The sequence below is a fragment of the Pinus tabuliformis genome, chromosome 2_1 (assembly GCF_031772625.1).
Source record: "Pinus tabuliformis cultivar Carrire ecotype Pingquan chromosome 2_1, CPIR1, whole genome shotgun sequence".
Lineage (NCBI taxonomy): Eukaryota > Viridiplantae > Streptophyta > Pinopsida > Pinales > Pinaceae > Pinus > Pinus tabuliformis.
Genome location: NC_142299.1, coordinates 372,896,022 through 372,908,946, shown reverse-complemented (window position 1 = coordinate 372,908,946; position 12,925 = coordinate 372,896,022).

The following is a 12,925-nucleotide window of genomic DNA, read 5'->3' as shown; positions in this document are numbered from 1 at the left end:
TTCTGGTTACCACCAAGTCAAGATTGCAGAAGAAGACAAGAACAAAAATGCATTCACCATCGAATAGCGTTCTTATGCATACAATGTCATGCCATTTAGATTGAAGAATTCTCCTGTTGTCTTCTCACGAATTGTGATAGCTTCCTTTCATGAGTATATTCACAAGTTTCTTGAAGTTTACATGGATGACTGGAAAATTTATAGTTTGCTAAAGAAGCATTATATTTTGTTAAGAGTTATGTTTGATAGATGTAGGCAGCTTCAAATCTCTCTAAATTTGAAGAAATGCATTTTTGTTGTCCCCTTTGGAACTTTATTGGGTCACATAGTGTGCAAAGAAGGAGTATGTGTGGACCCTGCCAAAGCTACAGTAATACTAAATATGCAGCCACCGACTAATGGGAAGTAGTTGCGGTCAGATTTAGGACACACCAGATATTATCATAGATTCATACAGAATTATGCGTTAATCACTGCACCTTTGGAGAAGATTTTAAAGAAATCTGAAAGGTTTGTTTGGTATGTTGAATGTGATTCTGCATTTGACACTCTCAAAGAGAAACTTGCAAGTGCACCCATTTTGGTTTATCCTGATTGGAATAAAGAATTCCATGTCCATATAGATGCATCTAGGATTGCATTAGGGGTTATTTTGACACAACCAAGAGAATGCAACTTGGATCATCCCATTTATTTTGCTAGTAGAAAAATTTCTACTGCGAAAAAGAATTACACGACTACAGAAAGGGAAGCTCTTGTTATGGTGTACTCATTCCAGAAATTCTACCACTATATGTTGGGAGACCAATTAAAATTTTCACAGGTCATTCAGCTTTGAAGTATTTAGTTAATAAACATGTGCTCGAAGGGATAATATGTCATTGGCTTCTGATATTCCAAGAATTTATCTTTGAAGCCATTGTCAAGTTGGGAAGACCGAATGTGGGTCCAGATCATCTATCTCATCTTGAATCAGGAGAAGTGGGAGGTTTATTTTATGATAAGTTTCCTGATGCACACCTATTTCAAATTGAAGTAGTTCCTGATTACCTAGAAGGTATTTCATTATTTCTCACAATATTTCAGCATTGTGATGACTACACTTCCACTCAGAAGTGACATATGGTTGTTTTCACTTCTAACTATCAGTTGATCTGGGACGGTTATACAAAATGGGGCTTGATCATATTCTCAGAAGATGTGTATTAGATCATGAGAGGGACAACGTTATCTGGGAATGTCATGTAAGTGTTGCGAGAGGCCATGTTGGAGGAAAAGATACTGCTAAGAAGGTCTTAAAAGTTGGATTATGGTGGTCGACCTTATTCAAAGATGTTAAGGAATATGCAGAGCAATATGATGTTTTCTAGCAGGTTGGTCAACCCTCTCAATGGGATGAACTACCTCTGCATCCACTCCGAGCACTTGAGGCATTTGAAAAGTGGGCGGTTGATTTTGTTGGACCTATCAACCTACTTTCTTGTCATTCCCATGCAATATATATCATTACCACAACATATTTTTTGACGCATTGGGTAGAAGAAACTCATGTTAAATATTGTACCACTGATAAAACTGCACGATTCATCTTTGAGAACATCATCACCAGGTTTGGCTATCCTAGAAGCCTTACTAGTGATTAAGGTTCTCAATTCATGAATGTTCAGGCACTATTACAGAATTTCATGATCCAGCATCACAAGAGTAGCCCTTATCACCTGCAAGTAAATGGAGTTGTTGAGGCTTTTAATAACATCTTAGAGAAGGGTCCTACTAAAATTTTTTCTACAAATAGGGATGATTAGGATGAAAGGATTCTAGAAATGTTATGGGTTTATTGCACTAACACTAAGTGGTTGTGTAAGTATACACCCTTTCAATTGCTTTATGGAAGAGAAGCAGTAGTTCCATCATAATTCATAGTTCCTAATCCTTTTATCGCTCATGCTACCAAGGTTTCAGATGATGAATCCATCCTTGAGAGATTGCAGGAGTTGTCACAACTGGATGAACATCGCTTCCTTGTAAATTTCCATCAAACTGTCAAAAAAGTGAGACAAAAGGCTTGGCATGACCGACATATTAAGAAGTAATTTTTTGTTGGGGATCAGGTGTTACTCTACGACAACAAATATCGAAGGCATACTAGTAAGCTACATAAACATTGGCTTGGCCCATTTTATGTCGCAAAGATTCAAAATTTTGGAGTTGTCAAACTTTCTCAGTTGGATGGTATCCTTTTTCCTAGATGGGTGGACGACGTACCCCTGAAGGCCTACTTTGGCTCATAAGCATTTTTTTTAAGGAACTCTTTGAAAGGGGAGTATTAGTTAGGTTACTATGATAGTTGCATTGTTATTTTTAGTTAGAGTCTGTTTCTTTTGTCAATTGTGTCAACCTTAGTTCGGGTTGGTCTCCTTTTTTATTGTGTCAATAAAACCTTTTAGTTGTGATCCAATGCAAGCAATTGTGTCCAGGGAGGTCTTGTCATGTTTTGTCATTATAATTACCTGTCTTTTTAGCCATTATTTATAGCCATGTCATAGTCAACTTACAATCCAATTTTCTCATATTTATATAATATTTTCATTTAATTTTGGTTTTGGTTTTCAATCATTTAAGTCTTTAGGTTAAGTTGAAGGCTTTTTTCATAATTATGTGGGATTTTGAGTCCGTAGAATTTTTTTGGGATAACAGTTAAGTCATTTGAAACCTTTTTCGTGCATTTCTATATAACCCTCACTATTTGTCCATTGCATATCATTCCACCGATGAATTTCTTGAGTTTTCCATCCTAGCTTTCACGTCGATCTCCTCTGAGTCTCCACATTATTGTCGCTCCCCTTGAAAATATCAACAAGAAATGTTAAAAATAGCATCAAGAAAAATCCTAATTTAATTTGTCCTTGAATTAAATTGGGAATAAAATTGGAAATCCACATCTCATGATAACTTGTAATGGTTAACTAAGTTAATTTGACTTAGTTAGCTTAGTTAATTTGAGTTGAGGGTCTAACTAGAGTCATGAAGATTGTCTCCTACAATTAGGAGAACTAGTTAAGTTTATTTTGAGTTGTAATTATTTAATTCAATCCAACTGAGTTAAAGTCAATTAAACTAGTTCAAACTGATGGAGGAATTAGTGGGAAATCTAGTAGTGAGGTGTAACCTATAGTAGTGGGGTGTAACCTGTAGCAGTGGAGTGTAACTTACTGTAGTGGGATGTGACCTACAGTAGTGGGGTGTAACTTACTATAGTGGGGTGTAAGTTGTGGTAGTGGGGTGTAACCTATAGTACTAAAGTGTAACCTACAATGATCAACCAATAAACTAAAGATTCACTCATAATTAACTCATGCATGTCAAATCAGAAAAAAAACCCATTTAAGATTGGAATTCAAGGAAAGTGTACTATCATTTGTAAATCATCTAAATTAAATAGATGATGCAGTCAGAAGAAGTCCTAAAATAAATCATTCCTTAATTACAAATCTCACTAATTTTAACCATTCGAATTGCCTTTAAAAGGAGGAATGAAGGCACAAGTTTAATCATTATTTTGGTGAGCATGATTTGGTGAAACCAACCAATAGGAAGCACAATTTTGTGCGTGGATCTACTGAGGGCAAGGAATTAGGAGCTTGGAGGCTTCGAAATTTGGCTAAGTATTGGCTAAAGGAAGTCAGTCAGGCATAGGATAGGAAATACTTGTGCAAGTTGAGCTCAAGGTTGAGCATAACATATTGTATGCATCCAAGGCTTGTTGGGAAGTAGTGAGATAGATAGAGATAGTGCAGAGGTTTCTCAAGCTTGAGAAAAGAATTATAATCTTCTCATATTTTCTGATTATACAGATAGGAGGGGTTTTTAGATGTGGCTTTCCTTGAAAAATCATTTTGTTATGTGTGATTGAATTCTTTCTCTGATATGCTTCGTGATTTCATCAATCGTTTATTATTTCCACTGATAAGTAGAGTAGATTCAAGTCAATTGTTTTAGCATATTGCAATTTGTAGTTTGAATCTACAAGGAATTTCTACGTGCTATCAGAGCTAGATTTGTAAAAAATTCTACATGGTATTAGAGCTAGATTTGTAGAAATTTATACATGGTATCAGAGCTATATTTGAAGAAATTTCTACAATCATCACTAGGTTTGGCTATCCTAGAAGCCTTATTAGCAATCAAGGTTCTCACTTCATGAATGAGACAATTCTAACACTATTACAGAATTTCATGATCCAACATCACAAGAGTAGCCCTTATCACCCACAAGTAAATGGAACTGTTGAGGCTTTTAATAACATATTATAAAAGGGTATTACTAAAATTTGTTCACAAAATAGGGATGATTGGGATGAAAAGATTCCAACAACGTTATGGGATTATTGCACTACCACTAAGTGGTTGTGTAAGTATACACCCTTTCAATTGGTTTATGGAAGAGAAGTAGTAGTTCCAGTAGAATTCATAGTTCCTAATCTTTTTATCGCTCATGCTACCAAGATTTCAGACGATGAATCTATCTTGTAGAGATTGTAGGAGTTGTGGCAACTAGATGAACATTGCTTCCTTTCAAATTTCCATCAAACTATCGAAAAAGAGAGACAAAAGGCTTGGCATAATTGACATATTAAGAAGAAGTCATTCTCTATTGGGGATCAAGTGTTAATCTACGACATAAAATATTCCAAGCATCCTAGTAAGCTACATATGCATTAGCTTGGACTATTTTATGTCATGGGGATTCTAAATTTTGGAGTTATCAAACTTGCTCAGTTGGATGGTATCCTTTTTCCTGGATGGGTGAACGGTGCATGCATGAAGCCCTAATTTGGCTCATAAGATTATTTTTCTTAAGGCACTCTCTGAAAATGGAGTATTAGTTAGGTTACTATGGCTGTTGCATATATTTTTTTTTAGTTAGAGTCTGTTTTTTTTACCAATTGCATTAACCTTAATCTAAGTCGGTCTCATTTTTTTATTATGTCAATAAAACCTTTTAGTTTCGATCCACTGTAAGCAATTGTGGTCAGGGAGGTCTTGTTGCGGCTTGAAATTATAATTAACTACCTTTTTAGACATTAATTCTGGTATTTTCGTAGTTGGTTTACAATCCAATTTTCTTGTATTTCTACAAGATTTTAGGTTAATTTTGAATTTTTTTTTGCACTCATTCAAGTATTTAGGTTAATTTGAAGGGAATTTTCATAATTATGAGGGAATTTGGGTTCATAGAAAATTTTTGGGGTAACGACTAAGTCATTTGAAACTTTTGTCATTCATTTCTATATAACCCTTGCTATTTGTCCATTGCATATCATTCCACCTAAGAATTTTTTGAGTTTTCCATCCTAGCTTCCATGTCAACCTCCTCTAAGTCTCCACCTTGTTGTCACCCCCTGTTCACTTTGTTTACATTCATCACTTTGTTTCCATGGGTCATCCATCTAAAATTATTGTTTCTCTCTTTCCTATAAACTCTCATATTCACACCACTGATGATATCCTTGGGAAGTAAATAAAGATACCTTGGTCGATAATCACCTATCATACCATGTTCTCTTCCCTTCGCTCTACAGAAACGGTACTCAATACCAAATTTTATCTGTTAAAGCAATCATCCTTGTTGATTTTGTACAAATTTCTTGTTTTTGGTACCACAAGAGAGGTCATACGATGCACTAAGTTCTTAATCAGTTGGCTTCATGGAGGTTAATTGTGCTTAGATCAGGAATACAAAATACATGTCCATGATATCCACATGCTCATAGGATTGTCCACATATGGCTCCGATGTTACTACAGAATTCTAGAAGGTTTTGAAGCGAGGCAATAAATCTAGCACAAATAACCTCTCTACCAAGTATGGAATTCAAAGAAAGAGTCGAGGAGAAGCCACTGATTTAATAAATAATAAACCTGTCAATCTCATCTATCATATTATCGCCAGCAAGTTCATGTGTCACTATACAAGAGGGGAATTCTCACTCGACACCATCTCTGTTGCACAGGCTTGTGTGAGAGGAGAACAACCTGATTGGTCTAGCTATTTGCTTAACAAACTATTTCAAGTTGTCGAACATGTTCATGTTCGGGTGAATTATTTTAATTTAGGGTATTTTCTTATTCACCTCACTATGTTTAAATGGTGCCTCCCTGAAGGAAGAGATCTAGCACTTGTTGTTGATAATGAGTCGTTCACTTATGCTTATGCCCCTTAGCATAGTACTGAGGATTCCAAAAATAAACACTTTAATGAGATTTCCTTTGAGAACTGGTATAAAAAATGAACATCACCACCCGTAATGTATCTAGGGTGCCCTTTCTGCTATTGGATCGCTATGATCATCAAATTTGGTTTGGAATTAGTCACAACAACTCTTATGTTTGACTGCTCACCATCAATCCTACGACCTTCTCAATGTGGAAATTACCATTCTATCTTAATGAGAATTCCTTCCATAATGAGGTCCTTTCGTGGCCCAGGATAATCGTTATATGGTAGGATGATGAAGATTTTTATTCATTTGATGTTATGCGCCTGAAGGATTATGCTAAGGATGCCTCGTCTTCATCTCGAAAATGATATTTTGATACTAATGAAGGTCTCCAGCTGCTACTGAAGAAGGCCCAAGAATGTATCTCTTTGGCACATATGACTTAGATGGAGCTAGGTTCCCTAGCTTGACAAGCTACTACTGTTCATGCTATTACACCTATGTCTATTTCCCCACCATCCATTTCTTCTACTCTTCCTCCATGTACCAACCTTGTCCCACTTTCCCCTCGCCAACCCTATAAAAATCCCAAACCAACTATGTATGGTGTGATTGATCTCATAGAGGAGGGTATTGCAGCTACCACTGAGCCATTGTTCCTGTCACTGAAGAGAGAACCCCTTCATCGCTTTCTTCCCCTAATGAATCATTGAAAACCTCTAAGGAAACCATTTCTGACCGCCCTAATTTTGATACTGGCTTTGATGAAACTACTGAAATGGACACTGAACTAGTTGTTGTCACTCCTGCCAAGTTTTGAGTCATCTTCCCCCATGTCATTCATACCCTCGTCACCACTCAGTTCAATCCTCTATGCTGAGTAGGCGGATACCTTCGTTAGTGACCCTGAGCACTGTCAGAAATTCCTTTCCCTCTTTGCGTAGTAGCATGACATCATTCCTCTTCTGCCACCACCCATTATGTTAAAGCTTCACTAAAATATCTATAAGGACCATGACCAGGAGTGGTAATCTTCTCCCCAAGGATAGTTAGAAAAATTGGTTGTCAGTGGAAAACCATTGCATGCTAGGTTTCCATTATTGAATACCTTCATGCCTGATGAGCTTCATACATGGTCTGGCTAGTAGCTCTTTTGATTCATCCACACCTCTGCTACATAACTTCAAGACCACCTAGTTCACATGGAATCTTGATGTAAAGATCTTTCTACCACCTGTGATCAACATCAGTAGTAGCTTGCCCTGGTTACAAGCAAGTGTGAACCATTGCAGGCAGATAAATCTCAGTTGGAGCATCAAATTTTAGATATCAGTGCCAAATTTCAATCTATGTGGCCAACCCATACCAAGTTTGTTGTTGAAAAACCAGAAGACTTTTCTGCCTGTTCTCCTCTTGAACACTGTGACTTTGTTGAAGTGACTTGTTCGAAGTTAGTTGTTTAGAATTGTAGAAATTTTGAATAATATAACACTTATTCACAGAGATTATCCTGATTATACACTATTTGCGGAATGCATGCATAATACATAACCTCCTCTACCATTGATCATCATTTTGCGAAATTAAAAACAATCGCATGCGCACATTGAAACATCAATCACACATATCAACACAGTATGTAATGGGGAAAGCATGCAGCTGAAAACCCCCAACTATCTGTATATTATAATGATAGAGAACATGTAACAATACATAGTACAATACTCCTCACAAGTACTCAGTACTATCTCCACCTGCTACACACAAACTAGCTCAGATCTGAACAAGTCACGGGTTCAAATCTCCTCCACTGTTTGCGTACCTCTACTGCGCGATCCAAGTTGAGAATAGATCTGATCCAAGCTTGAATTCCCTTGGCATGTACTGCGCAATCCTCATTGGAAATCTCAATCAATGATTTTGCAAATCTCATGCGCAGCTATAGTCACAACTGATAGTAGTCTCACCCTTTCACCCACCTCTAACACTTGTCTCCACTGAACTGTCCATGCACTGAGTTAACTGGTGTATTCTTTAGTTTATTTATGAGTTAATAATTAGTGAATTAATTAATAATTAATTCACATCACTCACCACTAGTGTATTTGGCAGTTATACTAAATACAACTACTTCAACTAACTCAAACTGAACACAACTCCATCAACTCCTCAATCAACTCCACCAAACTCAAACACTTGAGTTCTAACTGAAGTCCATCATGCAATAGCTCAACTAACCCATAGGAAAAGCGTATTTCCTTCTGGAAGTTGCATGTGCCACATCCATAGCTCGAACTGAAGTGCTGCAAGAGGATAAGATAATGTTTATAGACCAAATATTATTAAGAGCTAATAATATTCGACTGTTCTATTTTTAGACTGGTAGTCTAAAAATAGACTCCGCCCATATGTCTAAAAATAAAGGTCCATCTATTTTTACCAACATGACCAATCATCCACAAATAGCATCCTGCAACTCATAGACCATGATCCATATGTCTAAAAATAGACTTTGTGCCAAAAATAGCTTGTGGGCCCACATAGTGAAGGCGACTTCTTTTCACTAAGCTCCATCATCTTGTTGCATTTTCAACACTCTTTCTCAACAAGATATGGATTATCTGCAACCCCTATCCTGCCTCTGTGGTATTCGAATTTTCTCCTGGTGAGCGCCTTCGTCAAGATATTAGCATCTTGATCCTCCATGGGAATGTATGAAAGTAACATGATTCTCCGCTGCACACAATCTCTGATATGATGGTACCTGATGTCGATGTGCTTGGATCTATCATGAAATACTGGAGTAGTCGAGAGTTTAATGCAACTCTGGTTATCACAATAAATCACAGTAGGCTCCAAGTGTGACCCGAACAACCTGACTAGGATCTTCCTCATCCATATAGCCTCACATGCAGCCAAACTTGCTGCCATATACTTGGCCTCTGTTGAAATGAGTGCCATGAATCTCTGCTTCCTGTTGTACCAAGAAATTGTTGTTGACCTGATACTGAAGATCCCTCCAGATGTGCTCTTTCTTTCCATTGGGCTCCCTGCCCAATCTGCATTCGTGAAGCCACATAGCTTCACCTCATCCTCTTGTCTGTACCACAATCCATATCCCAATGTGCCTCTGAGATAACGCAATAAATGCTTGCCTGCTTTCCAGAAGAGCTTGGTTGGCTTAACCATAGCTTGTGAAAGCTGGTTAACAGCATAGCATATATCGGGTTGTGTATTGACCAGATACATAAGCGACCCCACCAACTGTCGATAAACAGTGGCATCCACTACCTCCACTGAAGTAGCATCCTCCTTCCTCCAACCTCCAAGAAGAGGAGTATCAATAGGATTGTAGCCATGCATGTTGAACTTCTCCAATATCTCCCGGGCATACTTACCCTATGAAACAAATAGTCCTTCACTGCGCTGCCAAATTTCCAATCCCAAGAAATAATGAAGGAGGCCCAAGTCCTTCATCTCAAACTCTCTAGCAAGATCCTCCTTGCATGAAAGTATCAACAGCTCATCTCTCGTCAAAATCAAATCATCTACATCAGCAACTTACCCTCCACCACAATCTGGTATAGGTTAGGATCCGCCTCACTCTTGGAGAATCCAAGTCCGGTGAAATAACTGTCTATTCGTGTGTACCAAGCATGAGGTGCTTGTTTCAACCCATACAGTGCTCTCTTGAGCCTGCACACATGTGACTCGCTGCTAAATATCTCGAAACCTTCGGGCTGCTCTATGTACACCTCCTCCTCAATGACTCTATTGAGGAACGCAGTCTTCACATCCATCTGATGGATGTGCCACCCCATCTGCGCTGAGAGAACAAGAATCTTCCGTATGGAAGAATACCTTGCGACAGGTGCAAAGGTCTCCTCATAATCGATCCCCTCTATCTGTGAGAAGCCTCAGGCAACAAATCTTTACTTTTACTTCTCCACACTCCTGTCAGCTGCCTACTTCACTTTGTAGATCCATCTCGAACCCACCACTGATTTCCCCTCCGGTCTTGGGACAATCTCCCATGCATTCTTTCTGACAATCGAATCATACTCTTCCACCATGGCATCTACCCATGCGGGATCCTCCACAGCTTCCTCGAATGAGGATGGCTCAGTCACGACACATTTTCTCACAAGAGCCATGTATCCAGTATACTGATCAGGTGACTGTCTCTATCTGCGTTGTGCTGTAGGTGGTCCTACAACCTTCTCTGCATCTTGAGCCAGTCGCTCAGCTTCTATAGTGCACTTTCACCCTCTGATGGTTGGCGCTGCATGAGTGGTCTCTTCCACTCCATGAACTTCATCTTGTGGCTGATCCACATCTTGAAGCTCATCCTTAGGAACTAATAGCTCCTTATCTGCATGCAAGTGTGGCTCCCTCTCAAGAGAACACTTCATGGCTTTCTCCTCCTGAAATTTGATATCCCATCACGCGATAGTCTTGCGACTGTCTAGCAAATACACACAATAGTTGTGGGGCATATCAGTGTACCCCACAAATATCCCAACCTCTGCGGTCAGCTCCAGCTTCTTCCTGGCATCCTTCGTCACATGCATGTAAACAGGAGAACCAAAAATCCTCAAATGGGAAATATCAAGCCTCTTACCAGAATAAGCCTCCTCAGGTGTACTCACGCCAAGTATATTGTGAGGACAACGGTTCTGCACATATACTGCAGTGTTGCATGCCTCTGCCCACAAGTGAAAGGGTATGCCCTGATCATGCAACATCGCTCGTGCAGCAGCCACGATTGTTCGGTTCCTCCGCTCAACAACCTCGTTCTGTTGTGGGTTATGGGGAGCTATGAGCTCTCTTCGAATCCCTTCTACATTGTAGAAGTCCTTGAACTCGCCAGAGATGAATTCACCACCATTGTCGCTCCTAAGAGCCTTCACCTTCTTCCCTGATTCCTTCTCGACCAGTGCTTTGAACTCACAGAACTTTGAGTATGTCTCGCTCTTCTTCTGCATGAAGAAGATCCAGCACTTTCGATAGAAATCATCAACAAATATCACATAGTACTTGTGCTTTGCTATCGAAGCTACTGAGAAAGGTCCACACACGTCTGTGTGAATTCTTTTAAGGATCATCGTGGTGCGACTATCCTTCTCGTGAAAGGTGGCTTTCACAAATTTTCCCAAAGTACACCCCTTGCACTGATCTGACTGCGCGAGAGTACCTTTAGGAAGCCCTGTAGAAATCTGTTGCAGTATCTTCAAGGCTCCATGGTGTAGGTGGCCCAATCTCCAGTGCCACAGCTCGCCATCATCTCGGCTCACCAATCCTTCTGCCTTGCATTCCATTGCTGCGTAGCCATCTACATGCAATTGATAAAGGTTCTTGACTCGAACCCCTATCTTCCGGGTTTCTCCAGTTGTCTTACTGAGCAGGAAAGCCTTTCCCTCACTGAAGACAACATCATATCCCTTGTATTATAACATCGCCACAGAGATAAGATTCTTCTTCAATCCTGGAACATGCATCACTTCCTTCAATATGAAGGGTTTACCAGACTCCCTTTCAAAGGAAATGGTACCGATACTAGTCGCACTGTATCTACCATCATCACCCATCTCGATGTGCACTCCAAGATCTTTCAGATCAGAAAACAAATCTCGATCTCCTGTCATGTGAAAAGACACACCACTATCCAAGAACCAAACCGATGCCATCACACTTGATACCAAGCATGCGATCAGCGAAAAATCCAGTTCAAACTACGAGGCTAAGGCCTCTCCCGCTACAGATCCAGCAGCTTGCTTATTTTTCTTCTTTTGTGGACAATTTGTGGCATAATGTCCGTGCTGGTGACAGTGAAAGCAATTCACCTTGGACATGTCCTGCTTCTTGCCTTTTGCACCAGAATGAGAATCTTTCTTGTTCTTCCCCTTCTTTGATTTGGCATCCAAAGCGTAATTTTCTTCATCAAATGCCTTTGATGAAGATCTGTCCCTGGTATTCCGCCTGATCTCCTCTTGCACAAGATCAGACCAAAGTCTCTCCCATCCTGGCAATTTCTTCTGACCATTGACAGAGTCCTGATAGGAATTCCAACTCTTTGGAAGACCAAGGAGAGCCAAGCTCACCAAGTCCTCATCATCGACAGTCACCCCCACACTTTCCAGCTCACCCCGGAATTGGGTGAACTTCGTGAGATACTTGGGTATATTGTCTCCTTTCTCACACTTAATGTTTCTGAGTTTATCCTTGAGCACCAACTTCCTCTGGTTGCTCTTGCTTTGGAATAAATCTATCAATGCTTTCCACATCAATTATGGAGAAGCCTTTCCATGCAGGATGGATACAATGTGATCCTTCACGCCCTCCAACAAAATCCTTCGACACTTTGTTGTCTTCTTTTGCCAAGCCTCAACGTGAGCAGCATCAGTAGGCTTTGGGACCTCAACCTCTATGAACTCCTTCAACCCATTGTCATCTAACACCGCCTCCATCCTGTCCTTCCATGCAATATAATTCGAGCTGCCTTCAAGGGCATACTCCAATCGCAATCCGTTGAAAGACATTTCAACTTCGACACCAAGAAAACACTGCTGCAAATTCAAATTCCACCATCTCAAAACTCAACCGCTTTTGATCTAAAATTCGTGTGAACAAAGTATTTCTTGTACAAATATTGACTGTATGGGCATTTACTGGATATCTCACCTTCCAAAAGAAGGATGAATCCAG